The sequence below is a fragment of the Ovis aries genome, chromosome 9 (genome assembly GCF_016772045.2).
Source record: "Ovis aries strain OAR_USU_Benz2616 breed Rambouillet chromosome 9, ARS-UI_Ramb_v3.0, whole genome shotgun sequence".
NCBI lineage: Eukaryota > Metazoa > Chordata > Mammalia > Artiodactyla > Bovidae > Ovis > Ovis aries.
In genome coordinates this window covers 29,798,521-29,811,800 of record NC_056062.1, presented here as the reverse complement: position 1 = coordinate 29,811,800, position 13,280 = coordinate 29,798,521, and the positions used below count along the sequence as shown (strand labels likewise).

Genomic DNA, 13,280 nt, shown 5'->3' with positions numbered 1-13,280 from the left:
ATAAGGGGACAAAAAAAACAAAGCTAAAGGCATAACCGTCCCAGACTTCAGACTATACTATTGATACAAAGCTAAATAATCAAAACAGCATGGTATTGACACAAAAACAGACACACAGATCAATGGCACAGAATAGCCCAGAGATAAACTCACACATCTATACTCGATTCATCTTTGACAGAGGAGGCAAAACTAGGCAATGGAGAAAAGACAGTTTGTTCGGCAAGTGGTATTACAAAAGCTGGACAACTGCATGTAAATCAATGAAGTTAGAACATACCCTCATACCATACACAAAAATATACTCAAATGGTTTAGAAATCTAAATGTAAGATATGACACTGTAAAGCTCATAAAAGGCAGTATGGGCAAAATATTCTCAGACATAAATCGTAGTAATGTTTTCTTAGTTTCCCAAGGCAAAAGACATAACAGCAAAAATAAATACATGGAACCTAATCAAACTTAAAAGCTCTTGCACAGCAAAGGAAACTATCAACAAAACTAAAAGGGAACCTCCTGAATGAGAAAAAAATATTTGCTGATTGTACAATCAACAAGGGGTTAATATCCAAAATATACAAGCAGCTCATACAACTCAACATCAAGAAAACAACCCCACTGAAAAATGGGTGGAAGACCTAAACAGACATTCCTCTAAAAAAAGTCACAGAAATGGCCAACAGGCACATGAAAAGATGCTCAATATGCCAATTATATTAGAGGAATGCAAATCAAAACCACAATGAGGTAACATATCTGTCAGAATGGCTATCGTGAAGAAGTCTACAAATAATAAATACTGGAGAGTATGTGGAGAAAAGACAGCCCTCCAACACTGTTGGTAGGAATGTAAATTGGTATGTAAATATGATGGAAAACAATAAAGATATTCCTTAAAAATCTAAAAATAGAACCACCATATGATCCAGCAGTCCCACTCTGGAAAAGATGGAAACGCTAAAAGATACATGCACCCCCAACATTCACAGAAGCACTATTTGCAGTAGCTAAGACACGTAAACAACCCAAGTGCCCAGCAACAGACAACTGGCTTAAGAAAATGTGGCGTATATATATGTATATATGTATATAACTCAGCCATAAAAAGAATGAAATATTGCCATTTGCAACAACAAGGATGAACCTAAAGAATATTAGTGAAGTCAGAAAAATATTACATGATATCACTTATATATGAAATCTAAAAAATAACACAAATTAATCTATATAAAAAACAGAAACATCACAGACACAGAAAATAAGCTCATAGTTACCAAAGGGAAATGAGGGGGTATGGATAAATTAGGAGTATGGTATTAACAGATACACACTACTATATATAACTAGATAAGCGAAGATATACTGTACAGCACAGGGAACTCTAATCAATATAATCTATAATGGAAAATAATCTGAAAAATAGTGCATGTATATATATATATATATGATCACTTTGCTGTATACCTGAAACTAACAGAATATTGTAAATTTACTGTACTTCCATTCTTTTTAAAAAATGCCAGATGGAGAACCACCTTAATATTGAGGTTTATCTAAAAGGCAAATTTTTACCAACATGACACTGTAAAGCAATTTTCCTCCAATTAAAAAATAAAAAAAAACAAAAGGCAACTTTTTACCAGTCCCTTAGAGACAGGGTTTTCTATATGAGAGACAAGATGTGTATAGTCTCACACACACGGGTGAGTTCACATACCCCTAAGGCCGTAGTTCTGCACCTGGCTCTCCTCAAGGGAAAATGAAGCAGGACAATATTTCTGGAGCACCCATATGGTTTGCACACTTCATCTGCAACCCTCCCAGCAGCTGCTTGGTTGTGGATTGTGGGAATGAGGCTCTGGGAGGCTAAGTAGCTGATCCCAGCACACAGCTCGGAAACAGCTGGCCCTGGACCCAGTTTTCTCTGACTCCACGGTTCTTTCCACTCTGCTCCACCGTGGGTACCCACAGTCCTGTGCAGAGCTGGCGTTCCTCAGCCTGGTGGGGAATACAATCACTCTTGACCCACCTTGGGCCTTGTTTCCTGGAGTCTTTACTTATTTATTCTTATCTTGACTGTGCTTGGGTCTTCCTTGTGGCATGTGGGCTTAGTTGCCTGACCAGGGATCGAACCTGAGTCTCCTGCATCGGAAGGCAGAGTCTTAACCACGGGACCACCAGGGAGGTCCCTCCTGGAGTCTTGAGAGCTGTTCAGATGGACATTCAGCCAAAAGCAGCCTCCTTTCCAAAGGTGTTTGCTGGGGGAAAGGTGTTCTTTGCAGAGCACAGCAAGCAGCTGGCTGTGGCCCACATACCCGTCCTGGATGTGTGTGTGTCTGCATGGCAACAGCAACAAGGCATGTGGTCCCCTCTGGGTGCCTGGGACCACCCAGCCCCGATCTTTCTTTTTTTAATTGAAGGGTAATTGCTTTACAGAGCTTTGTTGTTTTCTGCCGAGCATCAGCATGCGTCAGCCACAGGTATGCATGTCAGCTCGCATCTCTGAAGCAGACCTGCACTTTCCTGTTACCTTGTGGCTCCGTGCAGGCAGCATTCGTGCACAAGGCGAGGAGGCAGGACCCAGTTCAGGTGTCGGGAGAGGCAGTTAAAGCTGGATTGGCCCCAGGGGAATCCAGGTTCCACCACTTACCACTTGCCTGATGTCATCTGATCTCACTAAACCCCATCTCTTCACTGCAGAGCAGGCCTACCTCTGAGGTTAACAGGTTACCATAAGGAGTAAATGAAATGGCCGCTGTCGGCAATTAGTATCAGGCCTGGCTCATAATAAGCATGAGATACATTTAAGCTACTCACGGTTGTCGCAACCATTATTGTTATTACTTTTGACTCTGCTGTTGAGCAGTTATGTGACCTGGGGAAATCACTTTTCCTCCCCAAGCTTCCTTTTTTTTCCCCTTGTGAAAGAAGTGGTGTTGGCAGCATCACCTGTAAGGATCCCTGTGGCTTTTACAATTTGATGACTTTTCCTGGATCCCTTTTGGGTGGTAGCAGATCCCAAGGACACCCCTGGAATCTGATTTCATTCACAATTTCTTTTACAAGTTTTTTTTAAATTGAAGGACAATTGCTTTACAATATTGCGTTGGTTTCTGCCATACATCAACACGAATCAGTCATAGGTATACATATGTCCCCTCACTCTTGAACCTCCCTCCCACCTCCCCCTACTTCAGGCTATTACAGAGCCCTGGTTTGGGTTCCTTGAGTCACACAACAAATTCCCATTGGCTATCAATCTTATATATGGGTAGTATACTGGCTCCTTCCTCCCCTCTGCCTTCCCGTGTTACAAGTTGGTTTCTTAACTGCAGTGTTTAGTCTTACTATCAGGAGTACTGATGAAATGTGGGTACCTTTGACATCCAGACATTAGGAATGACACAATACAGATGATCTGCTGCTTTGGCTGAGAAGTCTGGTCCTCTTGCTCTTGGTCCCCTGCGCGCGCGTGCGCACACACACACACACACTCCCTCTCTCTCTCTCTCTCTCTCTCTCTGTCTCTCTCTCTCTCTCTCTCTTACTTCTCGGGGCCTTCTCAATCAGAGAAATGACTGCGCAATAACAAGCTGTGACACGGCCTTACCAGGGACAAGGTAACGAAAAAGCCAGTGGCTTCAGGAATCTGCAGACCTGATCCCCTTCCAGCCTTTCATGGAATACTGACTGCGTACTTCACAGCCCCCAGCCCGCCCTTGGATTCCTGGCTCAGGATCCCTGGCTCCCCAGAGCCCACAGTGGAGATGGAGTTCTGTCTTGGTTTGCCAAGGCTACCATCCAGTACCACAGACTGGGTGGCTTAAACAACAGGAACTGATTCTCCCACAGTCTGCAGACGAGAAGGCTGGTATTGGCAGAGTTGCCCCCTTCTAAGGGCTGTGAGGGAGCCTGTGTTCCTTGCCTCTCTCCTAGCTTCTGGCGGGTTGCTGGCAGTCCTTGGCATTCCTTTGCTTCTGGACTCATCACCCCAGTTTCTGCCTTCATCTTTCCGTGATGTTCTCCTTGTGTGTCTCTTTATGTGCAAAATTCCCTGTTTTATTAGGACAGCAATCCTGTGGGATTAGGCCCCTCCCTGTAGACCTCATTTTAATGGAGATCGCCTCCATAAAGGAATCTCCATAGGGTTACATTCTTTTTATATGTATATATTTCTTTATTTGGCTGCAAGAGGTCTGCACAACTACATCAGTTGTGGTGCGAGGGCTCAGTACTTCCGGCGCATGGGCTTAGTTGCCCCACAGCTAAGGGGCAATTGTGGAATCTTAGTTCCCTATTCAGGGATCGAACCCTCATCTCCTGCATTGGAGAGCGGATTCTTAACCACTGGACCACCAGGGAAGTCCCCAAATCGGGTTACATTTTGAGGTATTAAGGGTTAGAACGTCAACATATCTATAGGGGTAAAGAAGAGACAGTTCAACCCATAAGGTCCTTGGACTATTTTCATTACTTCAAAGTCTGTAAGTATTAAACACTATTAAGAGAACAGTCTCTGAAAATTGCCTGAGCTGGAATTTGGGTTCTTCCACTTTCTAGCTGGGTGATCTTAGGCAAGTTTTTTAGCTTCTCTGTGCTCAGTTTCCTTACCTGTAAAATGGGAATAGTAATTATATCTACACCTCTGAGGGTTGATAGAAACATTAAAAAATACATTTTTTTCTCTTTTTATTTTTTAACTGGAGTAAAATTGCTTTACTGTACAATGAAGTGAATCAGCTTTGCACAATAGAAACTAGCAGCATTGTAAAGCAATATTCCAATTTAAAAAATCATAAAATTTTAAACATAAAGAGATAAAAAGACACTTTAAATTTCTCATCTTATGTATTACCATTATATATACTATCATATTTGGAAAAGGCTTCATCTAACAAATACAACACAAGCTTATATAATACCACAGTCTGGACACTATTTTAAGTGCTGTTTAATATATCAGCTTCTCATCACAACTGCTTTACCAGGTGGATGCTATTACCATCCCTGTTTTACAGAAGCAAAACCAAGCCCTAGAGAGATTGTGACATTTGTACCGCCCCGTGGCAAGTATATAGAGAAGTGTTAGTCACTCAGTCGTGTTCAACTCTTTGTGACCCCATGGACTAGGGCCCTCTGGCTGGGCTCCTCTGTCCATGGAATTCTCCAGGCAAGAATACTGGAGTGGGTTGTCATTTCCTTCTCCATACAGAAAAGTCAGGACCAAAATCCAGACTTGTCTGATTCTGGTGTCTTTGAGGAACCATGGTGACTGGCTGCCTATCCAGGAACAAGAAAAAGGTCTTGTCATGATGAAATGAATCACCTCCTTCACTTGCCCAGAGAGTCATCCTGTTTTCAAAGGCCTTATTCTGAAGGCGCTTACCATAATGTCAGACCATGCTCAGGACACACACTCGTTTCTTTAAAACAGGCCCCATGTGTGAAGGGCATCTCTCGTCTTCCGACCCCAAGAGGACTTGGGAAGTGTCTCCCCAGGACAGCCAGGGAGAGGCCACCTCCCCCCTCCCCCGATGCCTTGCATGCAGGGAATGATGGTCATCTCCCTGACATCTTGCCCCTCTGGTCTTGTGTCGTCCTTCTAGGGAAGTCCATCAGAACTGCCGTGCTGATGCAGGGAATAATCTGTCTTCAAAGAAAGAAGAGAACTTCTCTCCCCGGCTGAGGGCCGCCCTGGCCTGAGACTCCAAGTGGAACGACTTCGCTGCGTGTGCCTGCCGCTGCCTCTGCGCACACGCACCTCCCCGAGGCCCGGTGGGAAGTGCTCCTAGTGCCAAAGTCCTACTACTGCGTTTTCCACGGGTCCTTGTAAATAGTTGGCTCCTGCGCCCAGGCCCCCACCTCTTGCTATACTGGAACCAATTTGTACGACATGGGAATTTTGTTACCTTTTTAACCGAGGGCAACTTCCTTTTCCAGCTCTACCATTGTAAGGTCTTTTTTCCAGGAGGGAGGGCTGATCACATGTGCTTTTCTCTTTTTTTCCTTTTTTATTTTTATTGATTTTGGGGAGGGGGTGGTGTTAGCATTAGTGCCATTATATCTACTGGATTTTAGGTAGGGCGAGTTCGTTTTTAAAGATAGTTTGCAATTTGCGAGATTTCTTCCGGGGGAAAGGGCTAGGATTCAGGCCTCTGTCTGAGCTTGGAGAGGGGTTTACGAATGACAGATCTTCCAAATCAAATCCATTTCTATAGTTCTTCCCCAGCTGCCTTTGGGGGTCCCTGTTTAGCCAGGCACAAGGCTTTCTGAAATGCCCCAGGCCAGTCTGGTTTTTTCTGATGGGCTGGCCTCTGAGGTCAGACCTTGGGCCAAGAGAGCTGGGTGGTAGGTGGCTACCCTCTGAGCCCCTTTTTAGAAACCAGCAGAAAGGGCTCACAAGTGCATTAGCGTTATCATTAATTTTGTGAAAGTAAAACAAAAAGATTGTGCTATCTAAATGGTACAAAGATGAACAGCTTTGGTTTTCATTTCTGTTCCTAACTGCCTTTTTCAGTGTGGTATTGAACAAGATTTCAGCTTGAAGCTTCACCACGAATTGATTTTTTGTTTGTTTTGTTTGTGTGTTTGTTTTGGGCCAATTTTAGATTGATGAGTGCACTTTTTTTTCCCTCAGTTAGTCCTAACTTCTAAAGAAGAAAAACCAAGAGACATATCCGGTGTAAATGTTGCAATATCAATTGTGTTTGCAGTCCCTTCCCCCCATCCCACTGCCCCCTATTTGAGTACACTGCACAAATAAAATGTTAGGGAGTTTAAAAAAAAACAATTTTTCTAACTTGTTGCTCATTTGTTGTAACTCAATAAAGCAAAGACTAAACATTTTTATAACCTTCTCCTCTGTTCCTGGTTCTTCATTGCTGTCTGACTCCCAGGGCACAGCACAAGGGTTCCAGCTCACCCACCCCACCCCCCATTCAAATCCACTATGACCTCATTCCTCGTCTTTTGTCCTGCCTCATCGCAGTGAGGTCATCACAGGGTTTTCAGCGCAGGGGGGACTATAAAAACCAGGGGTCAGTGTCAGTATGGGAATCGTCATCGCATCTCTGGGACACACAGAAGTGATAGGCCCACACTTCTCCTGGGTCTTCGTAAATAGATTCAGAAAATACTGCAGAGGGCACTTTCCTGGTGGTCCAATGGCTGAGACTGTGCTCCCAATGCAAGGGACCCGGGTTTGATCCCTGGTCAGGGAACTAGATGCCACACGCCACAACTAAGTTTTCATGCCACAGCTAAGATCCAGGGCAGACAAATAAACATTTTGTTCAAAATTACAATTTTTAAATGCTGCAGAGCACGGGTGTGGGAATGAGGCCTCTAGGCCACTGCTGCCCCTTAGGTGTCTCAGGCAAATCACTTCCCTCCTGGGCTGCTGGGAACCAAGATAACTGCCTTTTCTCCCAGAAGGTCAACTTTTGTGTCTCTACCCAGGTGAGGTCTAAGGAGCCCCTCATAGTTCAAGGTGACCCTCATGTAGGCCGGTGCCTTTCAAGCTCAAACAGGCTGCAGAATCACCTGGAATTCTGGTTAGAGTTTCTGATTGAGTAGGTCTGAGTGGACCAGAGAACATCCATTGCTCCTAGGTGAGGCTGATGCTGCCAGCTCTTGGGCCTCATGTTAGGAATCTGTGGTCTGGATCAGCGTTCCCTAACCTTTCTGGCGCCAGGGACTAGCTTCCTGGAAGACAATTTTTCCACAGACTGGGGGCAGCGGGGAGGGGTGGTTGTGAGATGATTCAAGTGCATTACAGTTATTGTGCACTTAATTTCTATTATTATTACATCAGCTCCACCTCAAATCATCAGGCATTGGATCCTGGAGGCTGGGGACCCCTGGTCTAGATGTTTCATCTTCACAGGGACTTAAAGACTTTTGGCCAGTTTATCCACCCCTCCTCTAAACTCTACTATCTCCTGCCAAAAAAACAAAAACAAAAATTCATCCTGTACTTTCCTTATTCCAAAAAGAAAAAATTGAAAAGTGGCTATAATTGGCTCATCTCCTGGTCCTGCATTGCTGTTCCCGTCTGTGCAGTGGACCATCCACAGCCTCATCTCCTCATGCTGTCCTGTCCTTCCAGCCCATTAATGAACATCAGCCCAAGCGCCCCCCTCCAGCTTCTCCCTTGGCAGTCAGCTGCCTTCCCATCCCGCTATTCACCACCCTTGCCATTCAGCTTGCCACTCTCAAGCAATTTAATTCTCCCAGCAAGGCAGCGTGAGATGCTATCAAATGCCTGAAGAAACCAAAGGGAAAACCTTGCCAGAACTTTTATCTTTTTATATTTAATTTCTGAACCAAAGAGAAAGCCTTGCTAATTGATTGCAATGAAAATACACAGGGCAGCCGGTTGTGCTCTTTGAAGCACTCAGCAAAATATATCAGGCTATGTCTTCTCCCCTGGGAATGACTAAAGGGTTTGCAGGAACTAGGAGAAAGGTGGTTAAGGGGAATAGCTGGACAGGTGGGGTGAAAGCCATGGAGGGGCATGAACACCCGCTGGTCTTGTCGGCCCCATACCTCTTCACACATCTGTTCCTTTAGGTTTGCTTGTCTCCCCTTCTGTCCATCTAATTCTGAGGGGCTGTCCATCACAGTGACCCACTCCCTTCCCACAGGGCAAGCCTGGCACTTCAGCCATCAGGCCGGGTGCAGTGTGATGCACAAGCGCTCAGATGCTGAGAGAAAGCTCTAGTTTCCCATTGAGATGGCGAGTGTGATATTAGCCTGGAGCCACCAGCTAATTCCCTGCCCGAGAGAGAAAACCAGCCTGCAGATAGTGAGAATGAGGCTTAAAAAAAATCAAGAGGCAGAGGAGGAATGAAAGAAGAAAGAGATGATGGTGATGGTGGTAGTGATGACAGCGGCGACATCATTTGGGCCCATGGGCCCCACCATTCCTGGCCAGCTCCCTATCTTAACAGTTTCATAAAAACCATATTTCTCTCTTTGACTTAGGTTCAAAACCTTCTGAGTGGGGTTTCTGTTCCTAGAAACTCAGCATTTTGATGATTTGATAAGATTATGAGATTTATAAAAAGGAAAAGACAATGAATATAAATAGCCCCATGAGGCTGGTGGTTACCATGCTGGATGCCCATCTCTTAGTCTCTGCTACTCAGGTGTGTGCCCTGCAGCAGCATCACCAGGGTGCTTGTGAGAAACGCAGAACCCAGCCACTACCCCAGACCTGTTGAATCATAATCTGCAATTTGATACCACGCCCAGTTGACTCATCTGCTCATTCACGTTTAAGAAACACTGCTCTGAAGGCTTTGAAGGGCTCCTCCCCAGCCTCCTCCACAACCGGGGCGTGGTGTGGGATCTGACACACCGTGGAGCCTGTTCTCAGAGTGTGGACGCCCCAGGCCTTGGGGAGCAGGAAGGCAGAGGCAGTAACAGGATGGTGATCCAGTGGAACCCCAGCTGCGGGTACCCTTGTCCTTCCAGACCACCTGGTGCACAGTCATTTCTGACCAATAGCCTGCAGAAATGACAGCTCTCACTGGCCAGCCACTTTACAATCTGGAGAGAACCAGGAGAGACGTCAGTTGCCTCCTGCTGATTCCTGAGAGCTCCCATCTGGAGTGGCGTGCAGCTGGATGTACTTACAAACCACAGTAGAAGGCACATCATTACCCCTGGGGGCTTGATTAGTAAAAATGAATTTTAAAAGACATCCAGGAGCATCCCATGACATGCAAGTCCGGTATCCTGTAGAGGGTAGGAGGCACATTGCCCTGGACTTTGAGGAGGGGGGAAGACAAAGGTCTCCATCCATAACTCTCACACCCTCCTGCAGAACAAGCCCCTAAAGCATTACAGACTGCCTCAGGCTGGATCCTTGAGAAAAAGAGACAGGGCACAAACTGGGGGATTTAAAGGAAGTGCATTAAAATGATGTTTACAAAGCTGTGGGCAGGGCTTGGAGAAGAGAAAAAGGGAGGATGTAAGGAGCTTGGTCTGAAGGGGTAAGTGGTGGGGCAGTTACTGGGACCTACAAAGGATAGATGGACAGAAAGGGGTTTCTGAAAGGAGATGTGGCCTTCAGGAAACCATGGAGACCCAACAGGAGGAGAAATACCCTGACATCATTCTCCTCCCACCCTCTGTTCTCCAGCCACCGCCTCTCAGTGGCCAAATCAACCCAAGTCAAAGGGTAAGCGGATCTGTTGGTCCTGTCCATTGGAATCTGCCTCCCAGCACACAGAACAGGTGGGGTAAGTGAGGAGGGGGAAACAGATGGTCCAACACACAGATCAATCTAGGGGATGGATCAGAGATGACAATACACACCAAGAATGCTATATGGCCCACTCCACATTCACAGCAGACATTAATAATCAATTGAAGTGCCTTTGCCTGGCAGACTTGGACGGCTTTCACAATACTGAACACAGCCTCACCTTGAAATCTATTAACCTATGAGATGACATAGGTGGTGGGTGCCACTGGTTGCCTAGCTAGTATCCATCCCCTCATTCGTCCTTGCTAATATCGTCCCAAGATATTGCTCAGGAACTGACATACCCCAATCCCAGGTGAGAAAGTCACTTTCTCTTGCAGCCAGGAGTGGCCAATAAGATGCACGTGCTGGTGCCAGTCTCCTTCCTCCCTCTTCTTACCTTGTGTGCATCGCTGATCTTGACACTAAGGCCACGATGGCTTCTTTGAGTCCCTGGACTAGTGCCACAGCTGAAAATTTTCTAGCAGCTTGATATGTGAGAAAAATAAATACCTATTTGTTTAACCCACCACTCATTGGATTTGACTGACACTTGCATTAAAGTGCACTCATAAGTGACACAAAACCTACGTGCCATCCTTAGGCTGGATGGATATGAGTCCTCTCATTCATGCATGAGTTCATTTCTCCCTGTGCCACTTGCCAGGTGAGAGAGAAGTTAGGTATAATCTCTCCCCTCAAGGAAACGTGATCTATGTTTTGAAGGATGAGTAGGGGGTTGGCCAAATGCATAAATCAGAGAATAGTACAAGAAGCAGAAGTGAAAAAGTGTATACAGTGTCAGGATGTTAAGTAGTAGAAATTCAACAAGGAGTCTGTTAATGTGTAACAAAACAAGAAACCATCAGTTTTGAACAACCCACTTTGACAAACAACCGAATCACCCTAATTCAAACACAGTCACAAAGAAAACTAAAGTGATTTCCACTTGGAAAGACCCTGAATAACTGCCAAAGAACCATGTTATTTGCTTGCTGATGGGAAATCAAAACCATAGTTTGGGATTTACCAAGATGAGTAACATATTACATAAAAGATATGTAAAGTGAAACAAAATAGCTTCCACATCTTTTACCTCCGACTTACTTCCCATCGCTGAATTTGGGTCACAGCTTTGGGCTCAGGTCCATCTCTCCAAATGATCTCCCAACTCCTCACCCAGTCGTCTCTCTTCCTTGGGACCCTCTGGTCTGCTTGCTGAATGGTGAGTCCACGCAATTTCCCCTGTTAGAATGCACCCCTTCCCCATTTCTTCCAGTCCCAGTTGAAGTTCCACCGACCAAACACAGGTACATTGTGGGTGACCGAGAGGCTGGATTTAAGGAAGACACACGTATCCCAACTGGTTCTCCGGAAGCCCTGCTGCTCTGAACTCCTATAACCACAAGATGTTATCTAGTTCTGTCCAGGTACTGTTTGGTTGTTCAATCTTCTAGTGTGTTGCTCCTCCTGACCAGGAAATGTGCTGAACATCCATCCAGCATTCCTTTCGTCCTCTCTTTCAGCAACATTCACACCCCTTCCCCCCCCCCCACCCGCCCGGGAAAGTCTTCTATACACGTGTTTTTCCCCTTTAAACCCAGGACCAAACCCTTCTTTCCATGGGTAGTCATGTGACTCAAGCCTAGCCAATCATAGCATGATCTCTGACCTCAGTGAGTGGCCCAAGGGGTACGCACGTGACACAAGCTGGGTTAATGAGAGTCCTCCCTGAGGTTTAAAGAAATTGAAGCAAAGAGAGCTGGGAGAGAGCAAGAAAAAGGTAGAGAGAGACAGAAGCAAGGAGAGAGATAAATGACATAATTTAAGTATTTGGATCCAGTCAACCTTAAAGTTAGGTCCACCCCATCTTTACCAGTTATGTGAGCCAATAAATCCCCCTTGTGCTTCGAAATTAGTTCAAGTTGCTTTACTGTCATTTAGAAATAAAAGAGTCATGACTAAAACCTACACTCTTACCCCACTGCTCAGCACGTGTCTGCAGAACTGATAACAGTTAAAGATGCAGGGCAGATTGGATTACAGTCTGAAATATACTTGCTGTGATTCCACTTATGTGGCACATTTAGAATAAGCAAGTCTATGGAGAGAGAAAGTGGGGGTTGATGGAGCAGAGAGAGGATTGGGGGTGAGGGCTAGGAGATGTGAGATTTCTTTGTGGGGTAATGAAAACGTTACAAGATTGATATTGTGATGGTTGCACAACTCCAAATATATTAAAAGCCATGAACTGTACGCGTCAAATGGGTGAATTTTATAGTGTCTCAATTTTACATACTTAAAAATATATTTATATTTTAATTTTCATATATATTTGTATTTTGAAAGTGAAAGTGAAGTCGCTCAGTCATGTCCGACTCTTTGTGACCCTGTGGACAGTAGCCTGCACCAGGCTCCTCCTCCACCCATGGGACTTTCTAGGCAAGAGTACTGGAGTGGGTTGCCATTTCCTTCTCCAGGGAATCTTCCCGACCCAGGGATCGAACCCAGGTCTCTCACATTGTAGACAGATAATGCGTCTGAACCACCAGGGAAGTCACATATTTGTATTTTATACATGATTGTGTATTTTTAATACATGTATTTTATACATAGTTATATTATATATGATTATGTATTTTAATACATATATTTTATACATAGTTATATATGATTATGTATTTTTAATACATAGCTTAAAGCTCAACATTCAGAAAATGAAGATCATGGCATCTGGTCCCATCACTTCATGGGAAATAGATGGGGAAACAGTGGAAACAGTGGCAGACTTTATTTTGTGGGGCTCCAAAATCACTGCAGATGGTTGACTGCAGCCATGAAATTAAAAGACGCTTACTCCTTGGAAGAAAAGTTATCACCAACCTAGATAGTATCTTCAAAAGCAAAGACATTACTTTGCCGACTAAGGTCCGTCTAGTCAAGGCTATGGTTTTTCCTGTGGTCATGTATGGATGTGAGAGTTGGACTGTGAAGAAGGCTGAGCGCCAGAGAATTGATGCTTTTG

General features: G+C 44.9%; 1 protein-coding gene across 8 annotated transcripts in view; it reads left to right on the top strand.

The window, feature by feature from the left end:
- Window positions 1-6,860, top strand: part of ZHX2 (zinc fingers and homeoboxes 2) — a 179,120-nt gene extending 172,260 nt beyond the window's left edge. For all 8 annotated transcript variants that reach the window (XM_042254169.2, XM_027972931.3, XM_027972932.3 and 5 more), the window contains one exon: window positions 5,610-6,860. The gene's annotated coding sequence lies outside the window, so the exon portion shown is untranslated. The remainder of the gene's footprint in view (window positions 1-5,609) is intronic.
- Window positions 6,861-13,280: the final 6,420 nt, after the last annotated feature.